Source organism: Eutrigla gurnardus (genome assembly GCF_963514095.1).
Source record: "Eutrigla gurnardus genome assembly, chromosome: 17".
NCBI lineage: Eukaryota > Metazoa > Chordata > Actinopteri > Perciformes > Triglidae > Eutrigla > Eutrigla gurnardus.
In genome coordinates, this window is record NC_139928.1 from 20,747,527 (window position 1) to 20,755,412 (window position 7,886).

Below are 7,886 nucleotides of genomic sequence, written 5' to 3' on the forward strand. Positions count from 1 at the left end.
TCTCCTCTCTGTGCTCCTGTGTCCTCCAGGTACTACCCTCCCCCGCCGGAGCAGGTGTGCATGGCTGTCTCCAGTTGTTAATCAGGGGAATGATTTAAGCTGGGGCCAGAGCTGTGGCTGCAGCCAGTGGGTCATCCAGCAGCGTCCATGCTGCATGTGTATTTCGAGAGCGGGAGCAGACTGAACTGTCCAGTGTTTTTGTTGCTAGTGGAAGCTTACTTGTGTGGTGCCACCGGCTTCCCTGTTCTTTTAAAGGGAAGCTTGTTTTCTGTTTGTGTTTTCACTTTGCGTGCTCAAAGCGTGAGTCAGTGTGTTTTCTTGGCAACATAATAAAGCCTTAAACTGATTTGGGAGTTAAGTTTCCTTTTTGTAATGTGTTACTCCCCACAGCCCCTAGACCTCCCAGGGGACGTAACATCTGCAAAAATGGGAGCTCAGCTACTCTTCAAATGTACTACGTTATTTCAACAAGCCACATTTTAAGTACCTATCATACTAGGTTATAATTGAGCTACACCCACGATATTCCATGTCTGGAGGCGTTTAGTAACAGATATACACTGTAGAAAATTTGAAGGCCACATGTGAGATAGTTTTCCAGATATTGCTGTTTAAAAATGGCTTTTCAGAGTATGATGCCAAAAACCGTCTAAACTACCCTTCATTCAATGACGTTTCATGAGAAAATTATTGACAGAGACCTAATATTTTGGATTTGTCCTATTAACAAGTGTGTCTTTGTACTTGATCTTTTTCAGGACATTCTGAGATGGTCAGGTGGGAAGAGTTTCAGAAATTTGATGAAATGACACAGAACGACCCGTTTCATATGCAAGCTGAATCTGGGAGGTGTTGGGACCATTAGGACTACACAATGCGGCCTACAAAAGCCTCCACATGTGGTCAGGACAAAGGAACAAAGGAGATAAAAAACTACAACCACCATTTTAGTGTCACCTCGCACCTGGGTGCGAAGTGCAACGTCGCACAACTGGTGCCCTATTGGCTGACAACCACAGGTACCCCAGGGGGTCCCCGGGAGCAGCCGTGAGCTATATATTCCGGCGCCGCCCGAAGAACTTCCTCTCTCCACCGTGACACGGTGGCAAATGATAATTTAAACACAAGAAAGATGGGTACTTCAATGAAAAATGCATCTTTTATTCAACTTTGCTGCTGATGTTCAGTTCATACAAAAAGTAAATTAAAATGTCCTATCTAAAACCAATTAGGCACAGTGCTCGGTCAGTATAGACATAAATCAATAAATAAATAAACCTCTGTCCATTTTTTAAGGACAGGCAAATGTGTTTTATAAAAATTAAATAATAAACTAAAATCAAGTAAACATTTGTTCCTGTAAACCAAGGTCAGGCACATTAGCAGCAGTAAAACAGTAAACAAAACAAATATTAAGTGCATTTTGTGAAGTACATTCAGTGGTCAACTGCAGTCTGTTGCAAAAGAACTTTACAATTCTGAAATTTAACGGTTTTAACGGCTGACGTTTGTAGATACACAGCTGAAAATAAAGCATTTAGAGTTGTCCAAATTCAAGTTGTAAACATGGACTTTGTGATACAACCTGGACACAAACCTGTCATGGTGGACAGACCAGGTTTAAAATCAGGCTCAGGCTATGTCGTTCAGTTTATTCATACTAAGGAAAGTCAGCATATCCACATGGTCTCGTGTGAGGCTTGCTCTCTTCTGGGAGCAGATATTTCCTGCTGCTGAGAAGATTCGCTCTGCCAGGGTGGATGTTGCAGGAATGCACAGAAGAGATCTTGCTAGGTTTGACAATGTGGGAAAACGCCCCTCATTTTCTCTCCACCAGCTGAGAGGGTCATCCTTTTAGGCTATTGGTGGCTCTGTGAAGAACATCTGAACTTCCCTCCTCACCATTTGGATTTTTTTGTCCTCCTGGGTTTCCTCCTCTTCCTCACTCAGACTGTCAGTGTCAGAAGCAGGTTATCCAGTGCTGACTTTCCCCCTGGGACATGAGCCCTCCTCTTCTGCTGTAGCTCAGGGTCATCATGTATCCCAGTCTCGGCCTTTGCTTCTTTGATAGCAAGAACTTCAACCGTACTTTGCACCCTTGTGCCATCTTCAGGTGAGATAAACTTCAGCTTTCTGAATCTTGGGTCGATGGCAGCTGCAAGAACAAGTGGGTTGTCTCTCTCTGCAGACACAGTGTTAAGATTCTCCCATCTCTCACTTATTCCTTTTCCTGCAATGGCTCAAAAGGCTTTTCCTGAGCTTGTCTCAAACTGGGTTTGCTGTATGGACCGTTTGGCCCTTTGACCAGCTGTGGAAGACATGAAGCAGTAGCATACTCCTGTCCACTGAGGAAAACAGTAGCACATTCAAAAGGCCCCAATCCTTGCACCAGCTCTTCAAGTAGCACCCACTGCTCTGGTTTCAGGTCAAAGTAGTGCTTGCCTCTTGGTGTTACCTCAGGGTCTGAGAGAGTTGCAGTGACTGGCCAGCGCTGCTCCAGGAGTCTCGCTGCCATGTAATAGGTACTATTCCATCGCGTACTGACGTCCTGGATCAGCTTGTGCTCTGCGGTGTTCATTTGCTGCTGCTTCTTCTTCAGTTTTGAATTTGCCAGCTCACTTCTCCTTAAGTGCTCCACTAGGTTTCTTGCAGCACCAGTAGCTTTGTTGATGCTGGGCTCTTTGAGGGCACTGTTGACGATAAGTTGGAGGGTGTGCCCAGCACAACGGACTGAAGACCAACCGTGTTTTTCTTCCAGGAGTCGAGCTGCCGCCACAATGTTAGAACCGCTGTCATGTACTATTGCTTTAATTTTGCTAGGCAAGATGTCAAATTTCTCTATCAACTCTTCCCATCCATATCATGATGTTCGCAGCAGTATGCCTCTCCTCCAGAGGTAGAGGGGCGAGGTTCAAAGTCTTCATTTGCCAGTCTTTGGTGATGAAATGACACGAAACTCCAAGATATGCCTCCGTGGCACGGCTGGTCCAAACATCACACGTCAGTGTGAGGGAGCTGTTGACCTCTTTTAGGATCTCCTTTACCTTTAAACACAAAAGTTGGATTATGTAAATATTTAAAGTGCAAAAACCTACATGTCAACAGAAACTATTCAACATACAAGTTTTACATTTTTAATAATTGCAGCTATGATTTTACCAAAATTAAGTTATGTATTTCAGCTATTATAATATATATGAATGTAAATATATAATTGCTTATATGAATGAAATATATAATTGCTTTTAAATTAAATTTGTGATTGCTTGTATGAATTATGAAGTGTGTGTGTGTGTGTGTGTGCATTTTAAACAATTACCTTCAGAAACGTTGTACTATATTTCTGCTCCATCAAGAGGGTGAAATGGGTTCTGGATGGCAGGATGTAGTCGGGGTTGAACTGGGTTATCATCTGTTGAAACCCGGCACAATCGACCATGGAGAGCGGCCTCATATCATAGATCAGCATCTGCAATACTGACTCAGTGAGGGCAGTCGCCTGTTGCGGGGTGCACGTCTGCTTCTTTTGCAGAAGGGGATCCATGGTGGCTCTCTTCTTCGGACTGCATGCATTTAATTTAAAATACTTTTGTCAGGCACAGTCAGGCATAACGTTAAAGCTCTCTTTTAACGCGAAAACACGCTTATAAAATGTACAATGTACATCAAAAACAAAACGTATTGGCTTGAATGTTACTTGAATCTTACCGAGGCGAGTCAGACTCTGTTTCGATCAATTGTCCGACGTGCTTTCTCTTTAAATGTTTGTGCATAACCGAGGTGCTGCCGTGATGCTTTGCTTTGCAAACCTTGCAAGTACCGGTAATCTTTTTTTTCGCCGTATCCAGGCTAAAATGCTCCCAAACTTTAGACGTTTTGGTATGCGTAGCTGCTGTGCAGGACGCCGCCATTTCTGTATGCTTTACTGCTCGGCAGAGACGCTATTGCGCATGTGCGACTCTCGGCAGAGATTGTAATGAAGTGAGATGCCTCACTCCGTTGGAAAAACACGTCTGGCGACAATTGTCGACAATGGAATTCATTGTCGACATTTTCTATTATCGATTTTTGTCGACAACATCGACGAATCGTTGCAGCCCTACACTCCACGTTTGTGTGTTAGGTAGTTAGGTAATAAGGCTTTGTTAATTGCAGTGTTATTGATTGTGATCATTATAACTGATTTTAATAAATCTTATTATATTATAACTAGCGGTCTCTTGTGCTTGTTGTGTATATGTCACTGGATAACAGCAGGTTGTGAAGGCTAGTGCTTGAATTTCACGCCTTTTTCATTGTTCGATTGTTTCATACTTCTATGCCAATGATCACGATGATTGGCATGTGAGTATAAAACCTTTATATTGAGACTGAATACAGTTTTAGGTTATCTGTTCCCTGATCCCAGGGTGGTGCCCCATTTATCCATGATTATATCATGATAATATATTAAATATAATGATCAATAATCATATTGACATTAATAATTAACTGTTGATAACCAAATCTGCTCCTGCTACATCCCCAACAGAGGTAAATGAAGTAGAAATACAGAATTTCACAACTGTAAAGTCTTGAATTACACAAATGTTGATTAAAACGGTATTCCTTTTAAGATTATGCACTGCAAATGCTCGATAATTTTGAGGTATTATTTGAGAACAACACAAATATGTAGCCTACTATATACTTTGACTACACTGAATTTTTTTGTTTTCTGCAGGAAAATATTTTTTTGAGGGATTGCGTTGCAGTTGCAGCTGACTGGTGCAGAAAAGAAAATTTCCAAGGCCGACTTAAACTTCCTGCTGTTCTTTCGATGGACTAACTGGAACAAGCGGAGATCCTCAGTTCACTGCAAGAATGGGGACGAGGATTCTCCAGCTGAATTATTCACTTTTGCCTTCGAAAAAAGAGAGGACTACAAGAAATTCTGTGCAAAATGTATGGATGCAGCAAACTACAAAGTTTTTGCCAGATTTGAAGAAACAGAGGAAGAGGCTTAAATCAACCCTAGGTTTTTTGATTATTAGGGTCATGTACCTGCTGATTTTGGCATTCACAAATTCTAACAATATTTACAGCTCGTAAACGGTTTTGGTCCTTTGCGTGTTGCATGTTACCTCCAGTCACACGTTAACGCAACTCATATTAGAACACTGCCATACCTAACGTATAAAAAGTAAGCACCAACCTGCTCTGTGTAACCGGACTTCAGGCAGGAAAACAGCGTCCAGTAGCTTCCGCTGTCGCTCGTTCTCCTCTTTAGAACGAGAAAGTCCCTCCTCGTTTTCTGCTACCGTTCTTTCAAACAGCCCAGATATCTCTTCAGCAGCCGCACGTATTCGCTGCTCCACCAAAGCTCTCGTCACTTTGACTTTACTCATTTTCCCACGACGAGAGAGACGTTTTGACTCCACACAAACTCCGTCAAAATCTGCTTCCAGCTAGCATTCTAAGCTAACTAGCTTAGCTTCGTAGGCTCCCGGGCGATGATTCAGAGTTAAAATATTCCGAATAAAAGGTGAAGAGTACAAAGTCCACCCAGACATGTTTATCCAGACATACAGAGACTCTGATGGATCAGTACTGGTGAAGCTAAAAGACACTTTCTCAACACCACGAAGGAACTCTTCTACTGAAACCAGACGCCATTGTTGAAAAGAGAACATCCGGGTGCGCAGCGACTACTTCTTCTTCTTCTTCTTCGTCTTCTTCTTCTTTGGTGTTTAATGGCAGTCGGCATCCTTAGTGTTGCATTTACCGCCATCTGCTGGACTTTACTTCTCCCGTTCCTCCTCTTCTACATCCTTTTAATTAATCCAGTTGATACTAGGTATCTCAAGATGATTCTCCTCCCTTCCCTCGATTTTACACATTCTATAATACTTAATTTCCCTCACTCCTACCTTCCGCAACCCTCTAATCATCCTCTCCCTCTCCCTTTCATATCCAGGACATGCTATCACCACGTGTTCTACTGTCTCCCACTCCCCACAGTTACACAGACCATTTGCATGATTCCCTATTATATTAAGTGTGCTGTTCAATTTACTGTGCCGTATTCTTATTCTGCTTATGATTACTTGTTCTGTTCTATTGTCTCCATAACATCCTACCTCTACTACTACTCCTTGTAAGTGTCTCCCTTTTCCTGGCTCTTCCAAAACTGATTCCATTGATTGATTATTTCCTTCCATATTAAATTTTTCCCCTCTGCTTTTGATAATTTACTCTTTCTTTACTGCCTCCTTAGCAGTTTTGTCTGCTTTCTCGTTTCCTTGTGTCCCTAAGTGAGCTGGCACCCACATGGATGTTATTTCCCTCCCCTGCTGTGTTAATCTGGATGTTTTTAACAGTATTTCATATAATAATTCCTGATGTGTTTGTGCAGCGACTTCTTCTTTGTTTTGTCTTTTTTATGGCGGTTGGCAAACAACGTTGTGGTGCATCACCGCCACCAACCGGGAAACAAAAAACACACAGAAGGAACAAGAGGAACTCCATTTCATTAAAAATTAAGGTGATGTTTTTAAGCGTGTTGGTTTATTTGAGATTTGTTAAGACAGTCTAAAGAAAAGACTAACTACGACGTACTGTTAACTATTTATTCAGAATTGTATTATTAAGTAACATCAAGATATCAAGGACTTTTTCTGTTTGAAAAATCAAAGGTATCAAAGCTGATAAGGAACTCAGATTGCCCAGAAAAAGATGCACAATTTCTTGCAGAAAAGTGTTATATACATTTCTCCTTTATCAAATAAAGGTGGGAGGAACTGTGGTTTAGACTTTAACCCTCCCTTTCTTGGTGCAAGAGCTGGTCCCAGCTCCATGGCAACACAACCTTGCTTCCTGGAATCGATACCCTGTAGAAAAAAAGATTGACCGTCTGCCTGCCCTGTCCCTGCTCATTTGCTCTCTGTTTTAACTTCCTCATCTGAATCCCTAAACTCCAAGTAAACCAGTGTTATCCCTTCACCTCCCTTTCTTCATATCCTGGGTTCTTACTTTGTCTACAGGATGTGTATCCATTTTAATAATGCAGATGATTGATGAAACAAATTAGAATGGTCGGCGGCGAACTTACCGGGCTGGCTGTCCGTTGGCCAGCTTACCAGGTGGTAAGGCTGGTTATTCTAAAAGGACCGGTTCAGTTCCGCTCACAACCCGAGTCTTAAGTGAGGTCCCATCTCTGGTCTGTTACAGGTCTGTAGTCTCAGTGGGTCCAGCCCCCTATAGGCGGATTGAAAACATGAGGAACTGGTGTTGTCGTCTTCCTCCCTCTAACCAAAGCAGCCTCCGATAACGCAAAATGAGGATATTTGAGTAATCGGATGCTCTTTTTCAGAATAGAAATACAGAGATCTCCCATCTCTGGGGAAAATGAGGAAATGATGCAGGACCATTCAAAAATACGACCAGGTTACTAAGATACAAAGCTTAATTCAAATGGGTGAAGCATTCCTTTCAGGGTAGTGAGTGGAAAGAGACTAATCAAAGGATTACTTCTCTGGATGTATTCCCTTCTGCAGAAAATAAAGTGTGATGCAAAACCAACTACAGGACACATCCAGCACCTAGGTGCTCCTCAGAGATGTGAGCACCAGCTCAGGAAGTTCAACCTGTCTCAGGGTCTGCTGATCTAGTTTAGCTTCGGACGTCCAGATCATGGATGTAATATTACAACATCTGTGTATCAGAAGAGGTGATGCACAGCACCATGATTTCATTAATAAACATAAATAAAAACAACAAATAATAAGTTGTGCTGTAATGATGGGGCAGACACAGACCTGGCGTTCATCCACTTTATTTGTATCAATGCAGATGTACACTTACAATCAGGGCCTGAAGTTAACTTTAAAGGAGAAATCCGGTCAATT

At 42.2% G+C, this 7,886-nt stretch overlaps 1 long non-coding RNA gene across 1 annotated transcript; it reads right to left on the reverse strand.

The window, feature by feature from the left end:
* Positions 1-1,166: 1,166 nt before the first annotated feature.
* LOC311028042 lies at positions 1,167-5,642 on the reverse strand. Its single transcript, XR_014598676.1, has 3 exons — positions 5,195-5,642; positions 3,320-3,563; positions 1,167-3,044 (listed from the first exon to the last, which is right to left on the reverse strand). It is a non-coding gene; the product is annotated as an uncharacterized lncRNA (long non-coding RNA).
* Positions 5,643-7,886: the final 2,244 nt, after the last annotated feature.